At 42.4% G+C, this 23,380-nt stretch overlaps 1 long non-coding RNA gene across 1 annotated transcript; it reads left to right on the forward strand.

Annotated features, from left to right (window-relative positions):
* Nucleotides 1–603: 603 nt before the first annotated feature.
* Nucleotides 604–14,421, forward strand: LOC309655450. The gene is made up of 2 exons (XR_014260845.1): nucleotides 604–7,020; nucleotides 14,120–14,421. It is a non-coding gene; the product is annotated as an uncharacterized lncRNA (long non-coding RNA).
* The last annotated feature ends 8,959 nt before the right edge of the window (nucleotides 14,422–23,380 follow it).

The following is a 23,380-nucleotide window of genomic DNA, read 5'->3' on the forward strand; positions in this document are numbered from 1 at the left end:
CCAATAGAGGAGGGGAGGGTATGGGGAAAGGAGGACAGCACAAGCAGAGATCTGGTCCATGATGCATTCCCTGCTGTTACCGGGACAGAAATAATCTAGTCACCCCTCTGCCAGAGCAGTCTCTATGTGCACCCACACACATACACACACCATACACATCATACACTTTAAATTTCTGGGTTTTGGTCCCAAGCAAGAACAGCTAAATGGAGAGGGGTGACACTGTGGACATTTTAAATTTTTTGGCTGTCCACACTGCAGGCTCTTCACTTCCTAATATACTCAAAGGAAGTACACGTAAGGCCCCCACTGTGTCATAGACGCTACCCCCACTGCGGAAGCTGAAGCAGCCAAAGCCTCCCTTCTTTCCACCCCTGCACAACCTAAAGTGGACAAATAACTTGGGGCAGGCTGACTGAGTGCTCCCAAAACATGGACTCTTGAGCGAGTGTCAGAAAGATGTCAGAACAGCAGAAGTCATTCTTTATGGCAAAAGTAGCAGCAAGAAGCAGACTAGATTGTCTTCCTGCTGGATCAGGAGCTCACTTCCTGTTCTCCCAAGCTCACTCTGTTCCTCCCCATCTTCCAAGCCCACTTCTTGAGACTCCTCTTCCGTCTGAGAGACGCTAATATCCTTCCAATAAATGTTTTTTTGGCTTAACACTAGCAGAGTTGGTTTCTGCTACTTGCAACTAAGAATTCTGACAGCATTACAAATTCTGGAATCTCCCACAACACCCCTCTTGAACCTTGCCCAGCCTGGCAAGAACCATTCCTGATGGCAGCTCTCCATGTCCGGGCTCCCAGCTGTGTGGGAGCAACATCTCACCAACAGCAAGCTCCCTGAGTTCTTTCTCCATATTTCTTTGCCTTCCAATTCCTTTGCTGATGTACTTAATGCCTGAGAGATTTCTCTAAACTCTACCACTTGCTTCAAACAGTCCTGCAACATAGAAGTCTTAGGAAATGATCTTTAGGAGACACTAAGGAGTTTACAACTGGACAAAAGGCAAACTTTTCAATGTTTTAAATTCAGTGCATTCAAGTCATGTACCAGAGCTGTTTTATTTAGTTAGATTTTCAGGGAATCCAGCTTCTGTTTGTCAGGTTGACGGTGTTACTGCATCCCTCTCTCACTGAGATGTTCAGAGTCTTAATTAGATAGTGAGTGTAAAGGGCTTTGACAGCATCAGATGAAAAGTGCTAATGAAATCCCTAGGGAATTTCTTCATTTTTTTTTGGCTCAAAAGACACAAGAAAATTAGAAAGCTTTAACAATCAAGTTAAGGTTTACAAGTAAACTTTTGGGGTTTTTTATGTGTCTGTGTGTGGTATGGTACAAAGATTGAACTTGTTTTTTGTGTGTTAATTTTTATTCTCCTAACTGTAAATAAGAAAGTCATGTTGAACCCCCCTGACGGGACACATTAAATTTAAGTTCTCCATGATGGGTCTGTGGGATGTAAATAACCAAATTATTGTCTGCAGATCTAGAATCTTTTGAGCAAAGGGGAAACCTGCCCAGACTCATGTATTTAGTTAACACTTCTAAGGGGAAATCTGGGATCCAAATTTTAGCAGAGTTATGAAAGGAAACACCCCCTAAAATACACATCTCCTGCGTAGGGGGGTCCCTTCCCTGAGATGGAGACAATATTCATTTGTTTCTTCGAGTTTGGACTTGGGGTTAATTTAACTACTTCTCAGGAAGCCAGGTCCTCTGCTTTGAGGCAGACAAATGATGACAGAGTAAACAGCTGTGTGCACGGATCAAAAGCCTTTTCGTTTAGAAGGAAAGGATGTATGGAGAGGCGGTACTCTCCACGGGGCCCAACTCCACAAACAGTGACACTCACACACCCCAGGGAGGGAGGCAGAGGTTGACCCTGGAGTTAGGTGGGAGTAGCAGACTGGTGTGCTTGCTTGGCAGAGGGTGAGGCCGGATCAGAGTGAAGGGAAACCCAGCAGGCCCGACACAGCCGCCTTTCTAGGGAAGCTTTTGAAATGCCAAACTCACCCAGTCTCTCCTTACAACCCAAACTGTTCACAGCTACCCTTTTTCCACTTCTTACCTTGTAGAAAAGGTTGGCTTAAAAAAAATCTTTGATTCCATGACTGAAAACAATTCCAAAGAACTCATTTAGGGAAAGTGGAAACATACATGTGCAGTATATATTTGGAAAAGGACATGTTGGTCTCTTTTAAATGATGCCACGTATTTTCACAAGAAAAACAAATATTTATTTGTTATACGTAATAAGGTGTTATTTCAAATCAGTGAGGGAAAGATAGAGCTGGGACAACTGGCTATCTTTCTGGAGAAAGTAAATCTGAATCCCTCTAGGGCTCTTTGTACCAAAATACATTCTAAATAGATCAAATATTTCAATACAGTTAATAATATATATTTGTAAAAAAAAAATTAAGTGAATTTTGTTTATAATCTTGAATGGCAAAATCCTTTCTAGACATGACACAAAATTCAGAAGCATAAAAGAAAAGACTGGTAAATTTAACTACGTGAAATGTTAAATTCTTTGTGACCAAAATACAGTCAAAGTCAAAAGACGTGACAAACATGGACAATTTTTAACAAATGTGACAAACTGGTAATGTCATGAGGAAATTGAGATTCCTTATAAATCCATAAAGACAGAAAGACAGAAACAATCTAATAAGAAAATCAGTAAAGGACCTGAGCAAGTAGTTCACAGAAAGTGAAATAAGATAAAATAGCTGCAAAATTTGGAAAAGGTTGAAACTCACTCATAATTAAAGAAATACAAATTTGACAAGAAATTAGTTTCTATTATCCTACCAAAGATGAAAGCATTTGCTAATCCTCAGTGTTACCAAGGATGTGAAGAAATGGACATTCACACACACTACTGGTGAGACTGGGAATTGGTGCAATTTTTGAAAGGCAACTGGCAAGATCTAATAAACTTACACCTCCAGAAATTTATCCCACGGATATACAAATATAAACGTAAGTAGATATTTGCTACAGCATTATTTGTAATAATCAAGATTCTGGCAGCATCTGTATACCAATCAATAGGGAACTGGTAAAATAAATTATGGAAAACCTCTACAGTAGACTGCAGCCATTATAAAGATTGGGGTAGATCTATACGTACTACTATAAAAAGATATTCAAGATAGATAGTTAACTACACAAAGGCTAGTTGCAGAAACATGGGTGTAGTATGACCTCGCTTGTGAAAATAAAAATGTGCTTGAGATGCAGGTTCACTGGACATTTCTGGAAAGAACCATAGGAAACTTCTAATAGTGCTTTTTCTCTGAATAGTCGGAATTTCATTCTTATTTTCACTCTTCTGTACTCTTTTCATTTTTACCATGGACTTGCTTTATTTTTACAATGAAAATCTAGTTTTCAAAAATAAAAATAAACAGGGGCTCATCTACCACTTAAAATTAATTAAATCAAAAGTTTTACGTGGGCTTCCCTGGTGGCGCAGTGGTTAAGAATCCGCCTGCCAACGCAGGGGACACAGTTTCGAGCCCTGGTCCGGGAAGATCCCACGTGCTGCGGAGCAACTGAGCCCACGTGCCACAACTACTGAGCCCGTGTGTCGCAACTACTGAAGCCCGCGTGCCTAGAGCCCGTGCTCCGCAACAAGAGAAGCCACCACAATGAGAAGCCCGCGCACCGCAATGAAGAGCAGCCCCTACTCGCCGCGACCAGAGAAAAGCCTACATGCGGCAATGAAGGCCCAATGCAGCCAAAAATAAAATAAATAAAATAAAATAATTTTAAAAAAAGAAGCTCTATAAAAAAAAAACAAAAACAAAAAGTTTTACTCAACAAATATATCCTGAGGGTAGAATATTAATCAGACTCTGAAGATAGAAAGATGTCTACGATGCCAGCCCTGCCCTCCAGGAGCTTCCCTCATGTCTAGAGAGGTAGAGAGAGAGCCAGGCACCCAAATAGGTAATTGCCCACCTAGATGAGTGTGGGGAAAGACCCCATCCTTTGAGATACCCAATGCTTTCTCAAGCAGGACTCCAGAGTAGCCCACACTGGACTCACTCAGACAAACCACAGCCTTTCTTGTGATCTCACCAGAAAGCAGAATAAAAACCCCAGGAGACGGGGTCTCCCCAGCTCCTCCAGGAATTGGAATCTAGCCACCCTTTGAAAAGACTCTGTCAGTCACTCAAAACAATAACCTTTGGAACTCGTCTCTCAGACGGCCTGGGTCAAGGGATCCGGCTCTCAAATATGAGCCCACTCTCCACAGGAACCACAGGTCTATTAAGCCTTAGCTACGGAGCAATATACAAGGATAAGGGAGAGCGAAGGCCTGAGGCTTTCATGACGGCAGAAGGGTCTCAGCTATGGCTGTGTAACAAGAATTATTCGCAAAGCGCCATTGCCCCCTCCTCTAACCCCACTTTCGTGCTAACACCCAGCTTGCCAAAAGAGCTTGTTGGATAGTTATAAGGAATCACTCAGAAGGAGAGTGATTCCCCGGCTCCCCACACTTCTGAATGGCAGGACTCTAAAGTCTGCGTTCCTCCCCACGTGGCCCTGCTCTCAGGGGTCAAGGAAGCATCCAGCATATAAAGACCAACCTGGCCCTTCAGAGCTCTGGGCCCCACGTGGGCCTTCCACCCACGGCTCCTGGTGAGCACACACTTTGCTGTGAAGATCAGCAAGTGGGACTGATGAGGTGGTGTGGTCTGATCCTGCTGGGAACACAGCCTTGTGTAAAGATCCAAATCAAAAGATTTCGTGCACCAGAGCAGAAACTAAAGATGAGGAAACTTCCGCTAGGTTGGGCAGAGGAAAATGTCAGCAACCCAAGTGAGCACAGCTTTCAGAAACAACCTTAGACTCTCTTACTTCACACTGTGTTATCTCCACAGGCCTCTGGAGGGGCCCCCTCTACGTGACCAGCATGGAGTACCCCCCGCCTTCACGACCACCACCCAGAGAGCCACACAGAAATACTGTGAATGCCACAAATCAAGTGGTCAGGGTCAGCAGAGAAGTTCTCACTACTCTCCACCACCAGCACAGCAAAAACCCCTCAACAGGTCAGGACAGAAGACGGGAGAGAGGGAATCAAAGACCTGATCTTCTGTACCAGTGTAAGCAGACCTTGGACAAATCATAGTTTCTCTGGGACACAGTCACCTAATCTGCAACATACAGCCTGCCTTACAAGCTATCAGGGTAAATCGAGACATTAGTGAATAAGTTTCATGAATGGAGTATCATATTAGCATCTACCCCTTGCTCCCAGGTAGCTGACACATACACTCCCTACCCTGGGAAACAGGAGCAAATCTCGCTCGTATACCATGACTTCATAGTCCAGAAGCAGGGAAATGCAGGATGTATTCCTGCAGAATTTCTGTGCAAATTTTATATCTGTTTTTAACTTTGGGGGAGGCTCAGCAAATAATAAAAGAGAAAAGAGACTTATTTTACATTTGTCCTCAAAGAGAGAATAAATAAATTTCACAATTATTATTTAATTTTTCAACAGGAAATACCAAGTAAGGGGAGAAAGGAGTGTTACTGTGGCAGGATGCTGTAATAGCGTGGTGGTAAAAGCCTCTGTAGTTTCTACTTCATAGGCTGCAGGAAGCACTTCAAAGATGCCAAGCAGGGGCTTCCCTGGTGGCGCAGTGGATAGGAGTCTGCCTGCCAATGCAGGGGACGCAGGTTCGATCCCTGGTCCGGAGGATCCCACATGCCACGGAGCAGCTGGGCCCGTGCACCACAACTGCTGAGCCTGCGCTCTAGAGCCCATGAGCCACATCTACTGAAGCCTCCGTGCCTGGAGCCCATGCTCCTCAACAAGAGAGGCCACCGCAATGAGAAGCCCGCGCACCGCAACCAAGAGTGGCCCCCTCTCGCCGCAGCTGGAGAGAGCCTACGCGCAGCAACGAAGACCCAACACAGCCATAAATAAATTAATTAATTAATTTTTTTAAAAAAAATTAAAAAAAAAAAAAAGATTTCAAGCACCTAGGAAGCACTTACACCTGCTCTATTATACATGGCCCCATTTTGTGCTGGGGAAAATGTGGCAGAGATGATAACTTCCTCTTTCAGGCACAAGAAAGTGGAGCAGTTGCCAGAGAAAGGATGATCCCAGTCTCTCTCAAACCTACCCTTTTCTTTCATTTTCTACAGAATAGGGACAAAACCTCCTTACTGGTCTCCCTATCTCCTTGTCCTGCTCCAATCCTTCTTTACTTTTTTTTTAATCATGTCTCTCTACTTCTCAAAGGTTAGGTCAAAACTTACATTTTCCAAAATGTACTCCACTTCTACTTAGCATTTATAAATGCAGGTAGGGCCCTTCCCTCAGGCCTCTTCTATTCTCAGGCCCCACCCACTCTCAGGCCCCTCCTACTTTCAGGCCCCACCCACACTGAGGCCCCTCCTATTATCAGCCCCACTCACCCTCCAGCCCTTCCCACTTTGGGATCCTCCCACTCATAGGCCCCTCCCACTACTGGGCTCCTCCTGCTCATAGGAGTACCTACTCTTTTCCTTTATGGTTCTGAACGAAGGCAATAACAAATTTCACCTTTATTTTCCACAAGGTGCTGGAGACCAGGCTGTAATATTTAACATGATTTTATTTTAGGTTCGGAGATAAAAATCAGATGCACAGAACAACTTGCAACTCCTAGATTTGGCCACCTGAAGGATTCCAAGCCCAGCCCCTTCTCAGAAATCCCCCATGGGATTTCTCTTCTCAGCAGGTCATCTTCCCTCTACCTTCTAGAGTGGTTCCAGTATGTCTAGGCTAGTCCATGACCAGGACTGGAGAAAAAATCCAGAGACGCCCCAGCTGAAGCCCTGCCATCTAAGAATTCATTTCCTGCTGTTACTCAGGACTAATGAAAATGGAAATATTTACTCTCTCCAAAAGAAACCCGTCTCTAACCAGTAGGATGGACTTGACCCCCAGTCACCAACAGGAAGGCTGTTCCAGATCTGAGTCTGAGGAACATGCAGCATTAAAGGTACAGTCTGGGGTGCACTTCCCCATCTTAATCCAGCTCCTTTCTTTGCCTTGCTCCAGTGCAAGGTAAAGATCACTCTTGCTGTCTTTCCTGCCCCCTTCCAGTCTCCTTATCTCCACAAGAACAAGTAACGCTCTTTAGCCATAGCCCATTCTAAATTAATACACAGAAAAGAAGCATTTGTCTAAAAGAAAGGGTCTTCGGAGATGCAAGAAGCTGACAACATAAACATTCACAGTTTAGTTCCTCAGAGTCACAGCCTCTCAAACACATTTTCTGATTATGATGTGCATTACATTTACCTAATAAAATTGTATTTTTGTGTTCTTTCTAGAACAAAGAAACAGGCTACCTTCAAAAGTGTACTCCAGTCATTATTTCGTGCTAGAGAGAAAATTGCTTGGAGCTTGAAATGCAGGTTTATCAGCTTTTGTCACTCCCCTCTAGGTTTTGAGACTCTTAGGCAAGACTCAGATCACAGTACTCCGTGCTTCTCATCTTGCCAGGTTTCTCTGCTAAACGGAAGCACAGAGCTCAGGAATGACAACTCAGACCTGACCTTACTGCAGCTGAATATCTATTTTCCTCCCCACAACTTGCTCTATAGATTTTTGCTTTTTCAGTCTGCAAGCGATAACTGAACTTCCTGAAAAACCCATACTTAGCCTCTTCAGCTAGAACTTCCCATTTTACCCTACGTAAAGGTTCAGAACAAGCCTCCCCAAAACGTGTCACTTTTGTATGAGAATTACTTTGAGCTAAAGGCAATTGAGACCTCATGGATTCAAGAAAAACCACTGCCTCTCCCATAACTACCTAGAAGAATTTAAATTGGGGATTTTTCCCAGAAAAGAGTTATTACTGGAGATAAATTTATCTAAGTGGCCCCATCTATATGGCAGGGCAAACAACTAATTACCAAACAACTACTTTTCTTCTTATCGTCCTGTGAATGGCCCTCATGTCCTTGGAAGTCCCAGGCCCCTATCCCGTTCCTTAGCTCACGATGGCATATATACCTCATTTTATCTTTCTTTCTCTCACCCTTTCATGCATGTGAGGTCTCTGACCCTCTTATGTATGTGGGATTCCCTTATGGATAGAATTAAATTTGATTTTCTCCTATTAATCTGTCTCAGATCAATTTAACTCTTAGACCAGCCAGAAGAAACTAGAAGGGTTCTTTCCCTAGAAGGGAAAGTTTTCTCCCTCCCCAACACCTACTTTAGAGCCCATGAAGTGTCTGATGATACCAGCCTTTGATATTTCCAAACATTGGGAAGGGCAAAGTCTTCCTGTCCCCAAGGCAAAATGCCTTATATAAATGTCCAATCTCTCTCTAAGCAAAGTTCTTATTTTGACACGAATTATATAGAAGGAGGAGGGGAAGGCCTCGAAAAACAAATGAGCAACTTTTTTAAAAGCTTTCAGAATCAAATGTAAATTTCATTAAGAAAAGTAATGGAAATTTTATGGCTGGTGCACAGATAAATTCATTGCTGCCTCTTCATTCATCAAGCACACATACAAGTGTATGCCAAATTAATTGGAACTAACAGCCTCTTAGAAACTCTAACCAGCTGCAGACTCAGGGTAAACTAGTTGGAACAAAACAAAGAACCCCTCCTCCTCTTCATCCCCCTTCTTCTCCCAGGTGCTGATTTGAATTAAAGGTTAAGCTTTCTCAACTCTAAAAATGTTGAACAATTTTGTTCTTTCATGACTGCCAAGCACTCAGCTGCTGTTCAGGCCTAAGCAGGGTCCCAACTAACACAAATGAGGTTTCTTTGGGTATTAGGAATCCCAATTCTATTTCGCCATTGCTGTAAAGACACAACTGAAGAATTCTTGAAAAGGAGGGTGTTCTAACTAACACACTTATGTTAGATATTGTTCTGATCCTGATGCACAGGTTAGGGGAAGGACAGTTGAATGATTCACTTCTCATTACTCTCTAAGATAACTTGGAAAGAAAGCTCTTAACCTCTTCTTTCAAGCTGATGCTTTAGTTCTTAGACATGGTTTCTAAACTGGCCATTCAGCAGATCCAACAAGAGAACCAAAGTGACTCTAAAAGCAATTACAATTATTTGTTTTTTAAAAGACATGGAGGCCATGTCCTCCCGAAAACAAGTCAGCACTACCTACCTTAATCTAAAATAAACTGTCAGGCAGTTGTAAATATTATTTTATTAGTAAATATTAATTATTCATAATTAACAACTTAATAATATTTATTTGAGGGCTTAGTGTATGCAAGGCACTGTGCTAAGCCTTATACATGTATTATCTCATTTAACCATCACAACAACCTGATGAGATCAATAGTATTATAATTCCCATTTTAAAGATGAGAAAACTGACACTCAGAGAAGTTACATGATTTATCCAAGGTCAGACAGCTAGCATATATGTTCCAACCCAAAGTTACATTGCTCAGCCATCAAGTGATGGCCTGATAGGTGAAGGTTGAAGGCAGAAGCCTGCAGGTTTTTGTCCTCAGAGAAACCACAGAGGATTTGGATAAGCCAACAGAGAAGCTTTATTTTAACAATATTTTATACTATTTTACAATATTTTTATAATCATATATATAGTATATATTTATAATATATATTTATATTTATAGATATTTATAATATATATTTATAATTATTTTTATAATAATTTACAATATTTTAATAATATCTTAACAATACAAGGTGGGTTTGGTCAGAAAGTATTAAGACTGGATTTTGATCCTCCTGTTTGGGATCCAGATCTGATCTCTGAGGCTTTCATCCTCCTGTAGTAGGTTTCTTCAGGTTCACCCACATGGAGCGGGGAGAAAACTTCCACATGGTTCTAAAAGGTACTCATTTGGGGTTATTTGTCTCAGAAAGTAAAGATGACATGGAAACTAACAACTCCTTACTTACAGTTATTAGAAGTACTGGGCAGTTACCATGGGAGGGGAAAGTCTTTGGAGGAAAACAACTCCCTAATTTAGGTGGCCTGTTCTTTTTGTCCCTCCCCCCATAGGAAGGTCTCAGCTTCCAGAAGGCATCTTTGGGGTAGTGACATTCTGAGCCAATATTGTCCATGGACTGGGGCAGCCTGTTAAAAGTTTGAGGAAAAAAAAAAAAAAAGGGGGAAAAAAAAAAAAGTTCGAGGAAGCTTTCCCAAAAAGGTATAAAAATGAACAAATCCTGAATAAGAAGTTATTTTTACTTGCATGATTTTATCAGTTTATCAGTACAATAAACATCTGCTGATTGCTTTCTATATGCCATGTTCAAGGCAAGATGAGTAATCCTAAGTGATTTTTTTCCCCTTTAAATGAAGACAGTGATGATTTGAATAAGAAATTATAGTCATTTTAAATAAGGGGTTTCTGGGTTGGAACACACAGGTAAATGATTTGATTAGTCTATACTTTTTCAAAGATATATCTAATTGGGTCTCTGGAGAATTGATAACTTCAGACTTACAGTGTTTTGTGTATTTGTTTTAATTGTGTTTCTGGGTGACGGCTTAATTAGCCACTTGTAGAGAGGGCCAAGAAAGCAAATGCATACTGAGTTTGTTTCAGTGGTGGTTTTGGCAGGGCCTCTATATCAGACAGAAATTCATTTCTCTGTAGGTATAAGAAAATCTAATTAACAGTGGCTTTAACATATAAGGTATTTGTCTCACATAACAAGAAGTCTGAAAGTACTTCCAGGGCTGACAGAGAAGCTCAAAATTGCCATCAGATACCAAATCTTCTAGCTTTTTCTCTACCATTCTCAGCATATTGGCCTTCATCCTCATGCCAATTGTCTCCTGGTGTCCAAAGGGCTGCTACATTGCCAACCATCATGTCTGAGTTCCCGAAAGGAATAAGGAAGAAGAGGAAGAAGAGACACCAGCAGATTTCCGCTTATATCTCATTGGTGAACACTATCACATGGCCACCCGCTGACTTCAAGGAAGACTAGAAAATCAATATTTGTTTGTTGTTGTTGTTGTTGTTGTCTTAACAGCCTCTCTAACAGAGTCAGAAAAAAAAAAAGAGAAGGAGATTGGAAATGAAACGCTAGTCAGTTACGAGAATCTGTCACTCCTCTCACCTATAAAGAGAGGCCATTTTTTAGGGTTCCTAGATGTTTTTTAAAGGGAGAAATACGAAAAAAGAGGGAAGTTGCAAGAAATGTAGCATAGTTTAAATGTATATATTATTTTTATTATCCAACAAGAAAGGTTTTTTTCAATGTAGTAACTATAGGTAGAATCTCATTTGGTGCTGCCAGCCTTTGAGAGGTCAGGCCAAATGGTGCCCTGCCTTCCCAGTGCTCCCCCAGACGGCCAAATGGTGCCCTGCCTTCCCAGTGCTCCCCCAGACCTCCACGGCAAGCCCCGGTTAAGGGCCTCAAAAGCTGTAAACAATAATCAATGTCCTCAAGAAAAATTCATCATGACAGTCTTTGCCACATAAACCAGAAGAAGGGAATCTGAAATCAAAAGGACAGAGAAAGCTCCTGAAAACGTCTATAAATTATAAAGAGAGATCGCTTAATAATGTTCACAAAATAAGAAAGGATAACCCTAAAATACTGGGGGGAGATTATGACTTAAATGTTACTTTGAAGAAAATCACAGATTTTTGCTTTATGCCATTTCCAAATCAGTGTCCTTTTATTTTTTTCCTTGGTGCTGGTTAGGTTTTATTTTAACAGGATGTTTCCTCGTCATTTGTTTTTCAAAATATCAGTTATATCAATATTAGAAGTGTAAACAGGCACAAAATATTCAGCACATAGAAACAATCTTCTTAACTAGCCTATTGCCTAATAAAAATACGCACGAGGGAGCTGAATAAACAGAAGCCATGGTCTCCCCCCTCGGGAAACAAGTTCCCCACAGGACAAGGAACCAGCGGCTGCTTCAACAGAATGGGAATGGATACTCATGGAGTGTCCTTCTTAGAGTCATCTAGAAATGTGTGGCACAGTAGCCATGAGCCACATGTGGCTCTTGAGCACTTGAAATGTGGCTGGTCCAAACTGAGATGTGCTATAGGTGTAAAATGCATACTAGATTTCAAAGACTTGGTAAGAAAAAAAAAGGTAAGATATCTCATGAGTAATTTCTTATATTGAATACATGTTGAAATATAAACAGTTTGGACATAGGGAATTAAATAAAACATTGTTAAAATTAATATCACCTGTTTCTTTTTGATCTTGTAATGTAGCTAATAGAAAATATAAAATACATATGTGGCTCATATTTGGGTCTTACATTATATTTTTATCAAACGGTGCTGGTCTAGAAGGATGACAGCTTACAAAAGTCCATCTGTAACAGATGCTGTTGATGTCCTGCCCCATGTCCCCGTGGCACATTTCTGAATTCACCAGCAGCCTCCAAGGACACTTACATGCATGCCAGCAGGTTCCCAACTCCCCCCCTCAAGGAGATGTCTTTCTGCTTCTCTGCCTGAAGGCCTGCTCGAGGGCCTAGGAGCTTGTCAGGGCAGCTGAGAAGGGCCCAGGACGTAATGCTCCCAGGAGCGACCCTCAACCGAGAAGGGATGGTGAAAAAACTGTCTTCAGCAGTCCCTCTGTGGAACAATTCTGAAGTGTGTTCTACAGTCTCTCAGGGGGTCTCCAGCAGGATTGAGCCCCCAATGCCCACAGCAATAGCTTGCTCACTAACACAGATTTTGATTCTTCTCCTTTCCTACCTTACCTTCTGTCACTCATGTTTCCTGGGATCACCTCCCAAATAAACTCCCTGACCCCCCCCAGTGTTTGTCTCAGCTCTACTTCAGGGGGAGCAAACCAACAGAACCATTCAAACGTTTTCACAATCCCTCCTTCTAGGACCCAAGCCAAGTATCCTTTGACTTAACAATGCACACTGAGCTCTTCTTCCTGCGCTTATTATCAGAGCTGTCTCTAATTACTATTGTTTTCCATCAATTCATTTAGGATTCCATTGTTAATGGCTTTAAAAAACAAACAAACAAAAAAGATTCTAGTATAGCTGATTCGCTTTGTTATACAGCAGAAACTAACACACCATTGTAAGGCAATTATACTCCAATAAAGATGTTAAAAAAAAAAAGATTCTGCTCTAATTAAACAAATAGCGAATCATTTGAGTTTGCTTATTTTTTTCTTTCCAAGTAATCTGCTTACATTTAAACTGTACTTACCGTAGTGTTGTCTTAATTATCAAGTCATTAAGGACAGTGATGTGGCACTTTGAAACATTTTGTTCTGCCTGGGGGCAATGGCAGGTTCTGAGAGAATCAAACTGCACAAGACTCTCAAACACATTTCTCATCTGATCTGCAAAAAAAACGGTCACGGCCAGCAGGGCAGCAGTGGTGGTAGGGGACAGTCACCATTCCCTGGGCTCTGTGAACACGGATCAAACAGCGGGTACAGCAGTAGGGTGTTCTGGATGTCCTGACCTGCAACGCAACCCTTGCTGTCTGATCCTGTGCTGCTTTCATAGTATGATATAGTTTAAAAACAAAAAGGCTTTAAGAGTCCAAAAGATCCAGGTCCAATCCTGTCTCCACCACTTACCAGTGTGACATTCTTCCAATCACTCATTCTTTCTGAGCCTCAGTTTCCCTATCAGTAGTATGAGGATGGGGCCTATCATAGAGTGAGCATAAGGGACACTTGGCCCACATTTAAAAGAGTCTTATGTTTAGATTGTTTATACTGTCTTCAAATAAAATCTGTATGTGGATAAATTTTTTTAAGGTTTTAAAAAAAACACCTACTTTTTAATATACTTTTCAGTATTTCTTCAGTCATTTGTACACTAACAACCTTCAATGCATCCCAGACCTCTCTTGACCCATTGTGACGAGAGTAACAGTTCCTATCTGCCCAACAGTTCCTTTCATCAATTCACAGGGAGCATTAGAAAACGTGAGACTTGTTCCAAACCACCTGTCCTTTCTTTCTTCTCTTTCTTTTTTCCCGTCAAGCTCTACAGGCACCTCTCCCTGAGGCCTTCCCACTGCGGCCTTTTTGCAATCCCTGGAGTCCCCTGCACTCCATCTTTTCTCTAATGTCTGGCTCTCAAACTGGGCATTCATGGACTGTCATTCCAGGAATAAAGACTTGGTGCGGGGGCTTCCCTGGTGGCGCAGTGGTTGAGAGTCTGCCTGCCGATGCAGGGGACACGGGTTCGAGCCCTGGTCTGGGAGGATCCCACACGCCGCGGAGCAACTGGGCCCGTGAGCCACAATTGCTGAGCCTGCGCGTCTGGAGCCTGTGCTCCGCAACAAGAGGGGCCGCGATGGTGAGAGGCCCGCGCACCGTGATGAGGAGTGGACCCCACTTGCCGCGGCTGGAGGAAACCCTCGCACAGAGGCGAGGACCCAACACAGCCATAAATGAATAAATAAATAAAATAAATAAACCCAAAGTTTAAAAAAAAAAAAAAGTAAAGCTGAAATATTTAGTTAAAAAAAAAAAAGTCATTCAGCTGGTTTTAAAAAAAAAGACTTGGTGCGTCCTCAGAATGTTCTCCCTCGTGAATTATCTCTATGGAAGGCGCTGAGAGCCTCTTTCCAACTCCTAGAACTAGACCCTGGGCTCTCTGTCCCTGTTAGATACTGTATCCAGCAAGTCTCTGGCATGCAGTACTCAATCATCCCTAGGTTTTCCTCTCTTGTACCTAATATGTTTCTACTGGCCTGAAACCTTCTCAGGAAGCTGGGACTTTATTCAGTGTTTCATTTAATTAGAAATAATTATTGAGTGCCTACAAAGTGCAGAGCGCTTTGCTAGATTCTAAAATAAGGAAGAGAAGAGAAGAGCTACTAAGAAGTTTAAAATGTAGCCACTTGTCCTTCCAGGAATTTACATCTAGTTGTCTCTAGTACAGAGAACCCTATTAGGTTCTCAATAACAGCTTGTTAAATGAATAACAGACATATATACAATGAAAAGTTAAAAAATTATTGTCAGGGTTTTAATAAAGCTTAAGATGCTCTTGTCAAAGGCACCTAGCAATGCCCAAATCCTGCCAGCCCCCCTTCCCCACCTTGAGATCCCTCACACAAGGGACAATGACAAATAGGAATGGAAGATCTATGTTATCCTTAATTAACTGGAATTATGCTCTAACCTCCTGTGAAGAGTTGGTTGAAAGCCTGAAGCGTGCACATGTTCTACCTGAAGGCCAAATGGGCCTTTGCCATCTTCCTAAACCCAAACCCAAATCTTGGGATTGCACCACCTTCTGGCTGGAGGCATATAGTACAGGGCAGGGACCCTGAGCACTCGGGAGAGGGGGAAGAGAGAGAGTAAAGCTGGCTGCACCTGTCGAGGCCACCTCTCCAAGCTCTGGTTCAGTGACTGAGGTCACTGAAGGGAAGCAGTACCTGAGGCTTTTTAACACACAGTTGCCCTGACCCTAGTAAACATGGCCCTATTGGTGGACAGAAATTTCACCTCTCTTTCCCCTATGCTAATATGAAGCAATACATCATTAATTGATAAGAAAATGGCAGACAGAGAACACTATAAAACTCAAAGAGGAGTGAATTCACTTTGAGCCAGAATAATAAAAGAGGTAATGAGATATTATTTGACAGAGTTGCTCTTGCCTTAAACATAGAAGAGTTCCTCCCATCAAGGAAGGCCAGAGACCAATCTGCTCCTCCCCTTCTCCCCCAGAACCTGCACATTCTTACAAGGGAGCCTGCTGTGTACTATTTCTCACCCCTTACAATCTCAATAAATACTTGCTCAATGAACAGCCCAATTCTGCAGTCAATTACTAGCACGTTCACAAGCTGATCCTTGTTTAAAACATACATGCAAGATGAGAGCTACTTGGTTGTTTAATGAAACTCTTTTCACAACTTCTTTCTGGGTATTTTCCATAATTGAATTGTCTACAGACAAAACAAGGATGGCTGCTTCTAATAGCATGTGGCATTTCGCAGACACCTTTGAATGAAATGTAACAAAGCACTTTAAACCAATGTTCACTAGCTGTGCAGTTTTGAGGGCAACACACTCTACCTTTCTTAAATGAAAGAGTTCAAGCAATCTAAACACGCCTAAGAAGTACTGAGTAATTCTTGTTCATGAAATAGTATGGAAAATGTCATCCTTTGACAAAAATTAATTTTTAAAATGTTCTCTTTTTATTTTATTTAATTAATGTATGTAGAGAAATATTACATTTCATGTTAGCTAGAGGAATTGCCTTAAAATTTCTGGGATGCCAACTCCCTTTATCTATTCTATCCCTTTTTTTTTTTTTTTTTTTTTTGGCTGCGTCAGGTCTTAGTTGTGGCACACGGGATCTTCATTGAGGCATGCGGGATCTTTTTCACTGCAGTGCGTGGGCTCCTCTCTAGTTGTGGTGCACGGGTTTTCTCTCTCTAGTTGTGGTGTGTGGGCTTAGTTGCCCCGCAGCACATGGGATCTTAGTTCCCCAACCAGGGATTGAACCCACATCCCCTGCATTGGAAGGCGGATTCTTTACCACTGGACCACCAGGGAAGTCCCTCTATCCGATTCTTTTATTTGCATGTCTTTCTGCTCCTCAGCGCAGGTCTACAGTCCAAATATGTTTTGCTCCCTCATCTCTGTCTTCATGGACTTGGAAACAGTGATACATGTAATGCAGCTTGTGAACCTGTCTTTTCCACAGTCACTCAGCTTCTTCTTGAGTACTTGAGTACTTGGGTCACACCATCAAGAGTCTTTGGCCTTGATATTTTGGCCAGAATGGCAAAAACAAATCCATAAAATCAAAAATAAAAAGTCATCTATATTTGGCATATATTTGACCTGTCAATATTTTTGCTACCCCATTATAACGTCCCCTGATTTCAAAAGAAATACAGTGTGTAAGTAATGGAAAGAAGGGACATTAAGCCACTGGAAAATTCAAGTGCTCCAGATGGCTCCAGTTTTCTATTCCTACCTATGGAATTTGGAAAAATACCCAAAGCATATGTATTACTCTATATATTTTTTTTATATTTGAAAGGACCTTGAAGAGTTTTGGTATTTATATATCTAAAGCATCACACTTTGATGTCCCCCAAAACTGGTAGGCATAGTACACAAATTTTTGCCAGGGATATACTGAATAGGATTCTAGTCTAGGAAAGCCAGTTAGGCTAGAAATTGACACATATGGGGACTGGGGACCTCCATATATTTACCTCAATACTTGACTTGTTGGCTGGTACAGTAGACACTTAAAGTGGGCAGCTTAAGCAGCTATCACATGATTTTCTTTAAAAAAAAATAACACTGTGCTATAGATTATAAGGGGCAGGAGGTGAGGGGAAGGAGACAAAATGTTGAACCTGGATAATTCAGACCATCTACAGAGAACAAATGCACTAGATGATTACTCAACTCACTAATTTGGTTGTTGCTGTGATATGCCAAACAGATGGACAAAGTCAACAGCAGGAATGATGCTAGATTCTAGGTTTCAAAGATAAATGAAGTTTAGCACCTGCTCTTCACAAGGTCAGAACCTAATAGGCACAACCATGAAAAGAAGGAAGGACGGAAGGAAGGAAGGAAGGAAGGAAGGGAGGAAAGAAGGAAAGGAGAAGGGGAAAAGGGAGGAAATGGTGTTCCAGGCCGCGGGAACACTTGGGCAAGATATTTGCATTTCCTGTTCTGTAAAATAGAGCTTGCAGTCTGAATGTACTCTTTGAGTAATGAGAAGAAGAAAGTGCAAAATTAGTACAACATTCCTCAAAAAAAGAAAATACATTTTAGCAATTGCCTTTTTTAATACTCTAGAACAGTGGTTCTCAAAGAGTGATCTCCAGGCCAGCAGCGTGAACCTCACCTGAGAACCTGTTGGATTCTTGGCCCCCACCTTCTGACTCAGAAACTCTGGGTCTGGGGCAGCAATGTGTTCTAAGGTGTTCTCCAGAGAATGCTGATGCTTAAGCGTGAGAACAGCTGCCCCAGAGCAAGTAACTTCAAATCAACCTGTCATGTGCTTTCTGCATCTCGCCAGTGGAAATAATGAAAACTTTCTTAAATCTAATTAATAGAAATGCATCACATTACTGGTTCCTAATCTTCTGTCCATGTATAGCATCAATGTCCATCTTGACAAAACTTTTCACTGTTTCCCAACGAAGTAAGTGAAAAAAACCAAGAGTTTTTCATGAAGCAAATTTTTTTTATTCATCAAAGAAATTTAAAGCCCTTTCTCATGAGATTATATCCTTCCTACCTTTTACTGTTAAATCTTCATTCTTTTTATAGAATAATAGTAGTAAAAGAACAATGACTTTTTCCAAATAAATTTAATTGGCAAAATAGATTGCTGCCCTATGTTGGTCCTCAAAAGGTTTTTGTTTTGTTTTTTTAATGTATTAGTCCAAAAACCCAGACATCTGTAAACCACTGAAACTGACAGGATATGCATAGCTTTGCCGGGGGAAAAAAAACCCATATGAATGTATTTTTCCACCTGAGAGTCAATAATGTTTTACTAAGATTTGTATCTATGTGTATTCCAAAAACATCTAAATTAAGTTTGAGATTCATAAAACCAAGTTTTGGTAGTATATAAATGTAATAAATGTCCACCATCTCTAATGATTTTTATTCTGGGATTACCATTTTCTTTATGAACTGTCATTTGGAAGATTTCTTATTTGTGATATAATACATACTATACTGTATCTCCTATGTATATGTGTGGGTGTATTTGTTCGGTAGCTTTTTTGAGATCCCCAAGCACCTTGCTGGGAGAAAGGGTGAGTAGAGACAGTATCATAAATAAACTATCATTATTTATAATGTACATTCTTCATTCTCATGCACTAGTGCACAATGTTATTTAATAGTTTAATCATTGTTAGAATTGTTATTATTATTTCATGACATAAAACTGAAAATGGAAATTGGAAAATGGGAAAGAGAAAAATACATTCTATCTTGAGGACATGTAAGATTTACTATACCTAATCTATACATAGATAAACCGTATTTATTGCTATTACAAGACCTTATTCATCAATGTATTAAATTGCCTACTACTCCAGTAACCACTGGAGCATTGGAGCATTAGTGACCACTGGAACACAAACTTCATTTCTTCTTATCATCTCCACGTCCTTCCCTTCTTGTAGTCTTACTATAAAACATCCTTGTCCCAGACTTAACAGCTCAAGCCTAGATTACTCAGGACAGAGTAGCTACCTCTGCAGGTCCGTGGGGTCCAGAGGGTTCAGGGGATTAAAAAATTCTGAGTGAATCAATTCAGACCTCCCCAGCCCAAGTCTCAGGGTCCTCTTTCCTCCCAACCAGGGTCATGACCTGGGGAGGTGCACCTGCTGGGCTGTGAATTCAACCTCCTCTGGAGATCAGCAGTTCTTGTAATGAAATACTGAACCTGCTCTTCAGCTTTCTTTGCCCTCTGGCTGCAAGAGAAAAGAATATTTATACCTACCAAGGAGGACCTCTAGCTTTCACTAGTCAGTGGCCTTAAATGGGCCACTGATCACCCTCAGTCTTTCACCAGTGCGTAGACAGCCCCCAGCAAGAGCTATTCAGTTAGTAGTCCCTATAATGACCACTCCCCCAAACCGTCCCTGTGCCTGAGCTACTGAACCCACCAGTCTGATCTGTTTTACTGGTGTCCCATCCCAGTTCACCACTGGTGAAAGTTCTAATGATTGCACCATTACTGCACGCCAAGGGCTAGCATTACTCTACCTGCCACCAGCAATGGGGTTTTCATTGCAAGCGGTTTTCTTAGTCTGCTTTCTAGAACAACTGCTGTCTCAACTGGCTTAAGGCAGGTTCCCTAGGAAACAGATACTGAGATAGTAGATTTTCATGCACAAAGTGTACTGGAGAGTGCGCTCCTGAACCACACCTTCAGGGGAGTGAGGAGCAGAGTTGGGCAGAGGGAGACACTGCACTGGGGCAGAGACTTCAGCCCATCCCACGGGAGCTCCGAAACCAACACAGCTCTTAGGGGTTGGCCCACATTTGGGGCAAGAGGACCAGGCCTTTGCACCCCCATCTCAACTAGTCATTGACTAGAGGGCAGAACACTGAATGAGGCAGCTCCCTTCCTGGGGATGGACTCAGCCATGAGCTCTCAGCAGGCAATACTCCTGGCAGCTGCGGGAACACATGCTGGATCTCAAAGCGGGCATCCGGGCAGTGTACGCACCACAGCGTCCACTTCATCCCTGGGGATCAAGAACCGGGATGGTGCAAACGATAAAGACGGTCAGTGCTTCCAAGCCTGGCATTTGCTGGCTTCTCCAACCTCATCTACTGCAGCGCCTCTACTCAGACTTCTTCAGCCAACTGGTCTCCCTCCAAGATGCTCCCTACATAATAAAACTGTGCTGCCTCTCAGCCTTGGCTCACTGTTGCCTCCCACCTGGGATATCATGCTCCTCCCACCTCCTCTCACTGTTTCTCATTCAATCCAAGCCCCACCTTTTCCAGGAAGTCTTACCAATGACTCCAGCCTACACTGCCCTCCTCCTGTAACTCCAACAGTGAACGCCCCATACTAATTCTGGGACACTAAGGAGACCCTGCTTCCACTAGGTTTACTACTTTTATATGCATTTTTCCTTAATTCAACCAGACTTTAAGTTCCGCTACTTGCTAGGATGCAACCTTGGAAAGAGTGAGAAGGTCTCTGAACCTCACCTTCTCCATTTGTGTTAAACCTAGAACATACTCACTTATTACCTGAATGAGTATCTGAGCACCTACTACGTGTCAAGCCTAACAACAGTCCATTTCTTCAGAGCTGGGGGGGAGGCGGGGCGGGGGTGGGGGGGGCAGGGTGATCTTGTTTATGGAATCTTTGGCTCAGAATATAAAAGCCAGGGAGGCCAATGGACTTGCCACAGCCTTGGGAGGAGGACAAAATGGGAACAAGTTAAGGAAAAGGGAAATTCTGGAGAAAATGGACCTGGAGGTGAGCAAACCCAACTCCATACCCACCTTCTTCTGCTTCGACCAACTTTCTCTGAGAGCCATTACTAATACCTGATGTCTAGAGTTATTAGCTTTAACCCAATTCTCCCAAATCCCCAAGAACATTTCCTCCTCTCTCCAAATATAAAAAGAAGTTCAGAAAAAAACACAGCAAAAAAAGAAATTAAAGCCAGTGGGGAGGAAAGAGTAACTTTGAGAGTCTGTCTTTAAGTTTGTGCTAGTTCCTTTAGATTTCAGGGCCTCGAGGCAATGGGCATTTTTTATTCCCAATTTACTTTAAGCATCCAGCTCCCTCACAGGTGTCATCGGCTTCAAAATTGGGCCCTTAGAATGAACTCCAGGGCTGGAGTAAATAAACATCGCTCTTCTATGAGATCATGTCTCCTTTTCATAAAGTATCTTTGTTCTGTTCTCCTGGAATTTCTAAATGTGTGCTTTCTTGCTTCTGCAAATGGGAAGACCCTGGAGAAAGGAAAAGAGTGAGCAGAGAAGAGGGCAGGTGGACCTGAAGATAAAAATGTGGCAAAGCACAAATCTCAGCCCAGTCCTGTCAGAGCGTCTGCAAGGGGCTTGTCTCAAAAGAGGCACAAACTTCCAACACACAGACTTTCAGTCCCACATGAGGGAATCGCGGTCGGTCAAATCCACCAACTGCAGGCTAAACACCTGCCTGCCCTGAAGTCTCCATGAACTAACTGCTTATACCCTGCGGTACCTCATCACCAACGCTCGCACTCCCAGGGTCTTGAAATAAACCCACAGGTGAGACCTCAACACTTATGTCAGGGACCCACCTTGTTTCTGACTGTGCTGCTCTCAACTCCCTCACTGCTGATCACACCCTGCCCTTGGCTCCTTGCTTCTGTGTCCAGGAGCACTCCAGGTGCCATCTCTGGCTTTGTTCCTCCACGTGGTCTTCTCAAGGCTCAGGAATGCCCACGTTCAAGTCTATTCCATGGACACATCACAGAGAACAGTTATTGACCAGCGGTGCTTCTGGAATTGGACAATGTGCTGATCAGCAGGTGAACAGAGGAGAGGGGAAAAGACAGCAATGCTTCCTGGCAACAAGGAGATGACCGTTTTCCCACAAGGACACACAGGCTGCTGGAATTACAGCATCCTCATGGATGGCCCATAGGCTAGGCCAGAGGTGTTGAGGTTCAACTCTTTTTCCCCAGTTTCTAAGCTTCTGCACTTCTTTATAAGCCAGTCCTTCCGTTCAAACTCCCCTGTTGGCCCAAAGTAGAGGTGCTTATGCTAAGTCAGGATGCTGAGTCCTTTCATCACAGCATCACTACTGATTAGCAATATGTGAAGCAAGCCTTCTCCCCTCTGGGTCGCAGTGTCTTTACCTAGAAAGTGAGGAATGCTGGACCAGCTCATCTCTGCGCTCCCTCCAGCTCTCCGGTACCCAAGATAACACATGGGCCTCACGCACATGTTCTTCTCTTACAGCATCAGGGCTAGAACATCCCACCTCTCCCTCTGAATAAAGTTTAATTCATGTTTAAGTTTGCAGGTGCCCCAGTAGACTCCCTGCGTGGGTCAGTAATTGGTCAATTTGAAATAAAGACAGCAGTAAGGAAAAGAGAGCACACTTTTCAGGCAACAGCTAGTCGGTGGTCATTCCAGAGAAGAGGAAGAGTCTGCCCTGCTCATCATGTGCTCCAATAGCAATTACCTCCCTTGAACAGTTCATTGCCCTTTACACATAGGTCCTCTGAATCAAACCCAACAAAGTTGGCTACAGGATCTCCACTTCCTAGAGAAGGAACCTGTAGGTAGAAGAGCAGGAATTTGACTTTAAACTTCATGCTCTTTCAACTTTACCGTGCCTGCCTGTCTTAGAGCACCAAGGGAAAGGTCAGACCAGCATGGTTACGGACATTATAATGTGCAGCTACTTTTTAGCCACACTAGTTTTATGGTTTACCTATTGTCTGGGCATCCTATCCTCTTCCTATTAATAAAACAAAATCAATCTGCTCTTATTTTTGGTATAAAACTTTTATTGTTTCATCAGTTTTCATTTATATATTTCCCCCTGTGATGAACACTTAATAAGTAGAATAAAATTCAATTACAAAGTCAATGAAAAAATTAACACCTATGAGTGTTCCCAGACTTTACTAGGTGTTACACTTCAAGGGGAAAATTGAGCCATGGCATATTTAAGTATATGCAATGATGAATAGGTCTGACTGTTCTCTTGAAATTTCTATGATTCTCCCAATGCCTTGAAAAAGACTCCTAGTACCCAGATGCTGTCACCTTTCTCCTGGACCACCCAAGAGTGGCCGTTTGCCACACCAGCCTGTCATCCCGTGGCTTACTATGACGGATCCTACAACCCATTCTGGCCAGCCAGTCCTATCAACCTGTCTTTGAAT

This window comes from Balaenoptera physalus (genome assembly GCF_965194825.1).
Source record: "Balaenoptera physalus genome assembly, chromosome: 2".
Lineage (NCBI taxonomy): Eukaryota > Metazoa > Chordata > Mammalia > Artiodactyla > Balaenopteridae > Balaenoptera > Balaenoptera physalus.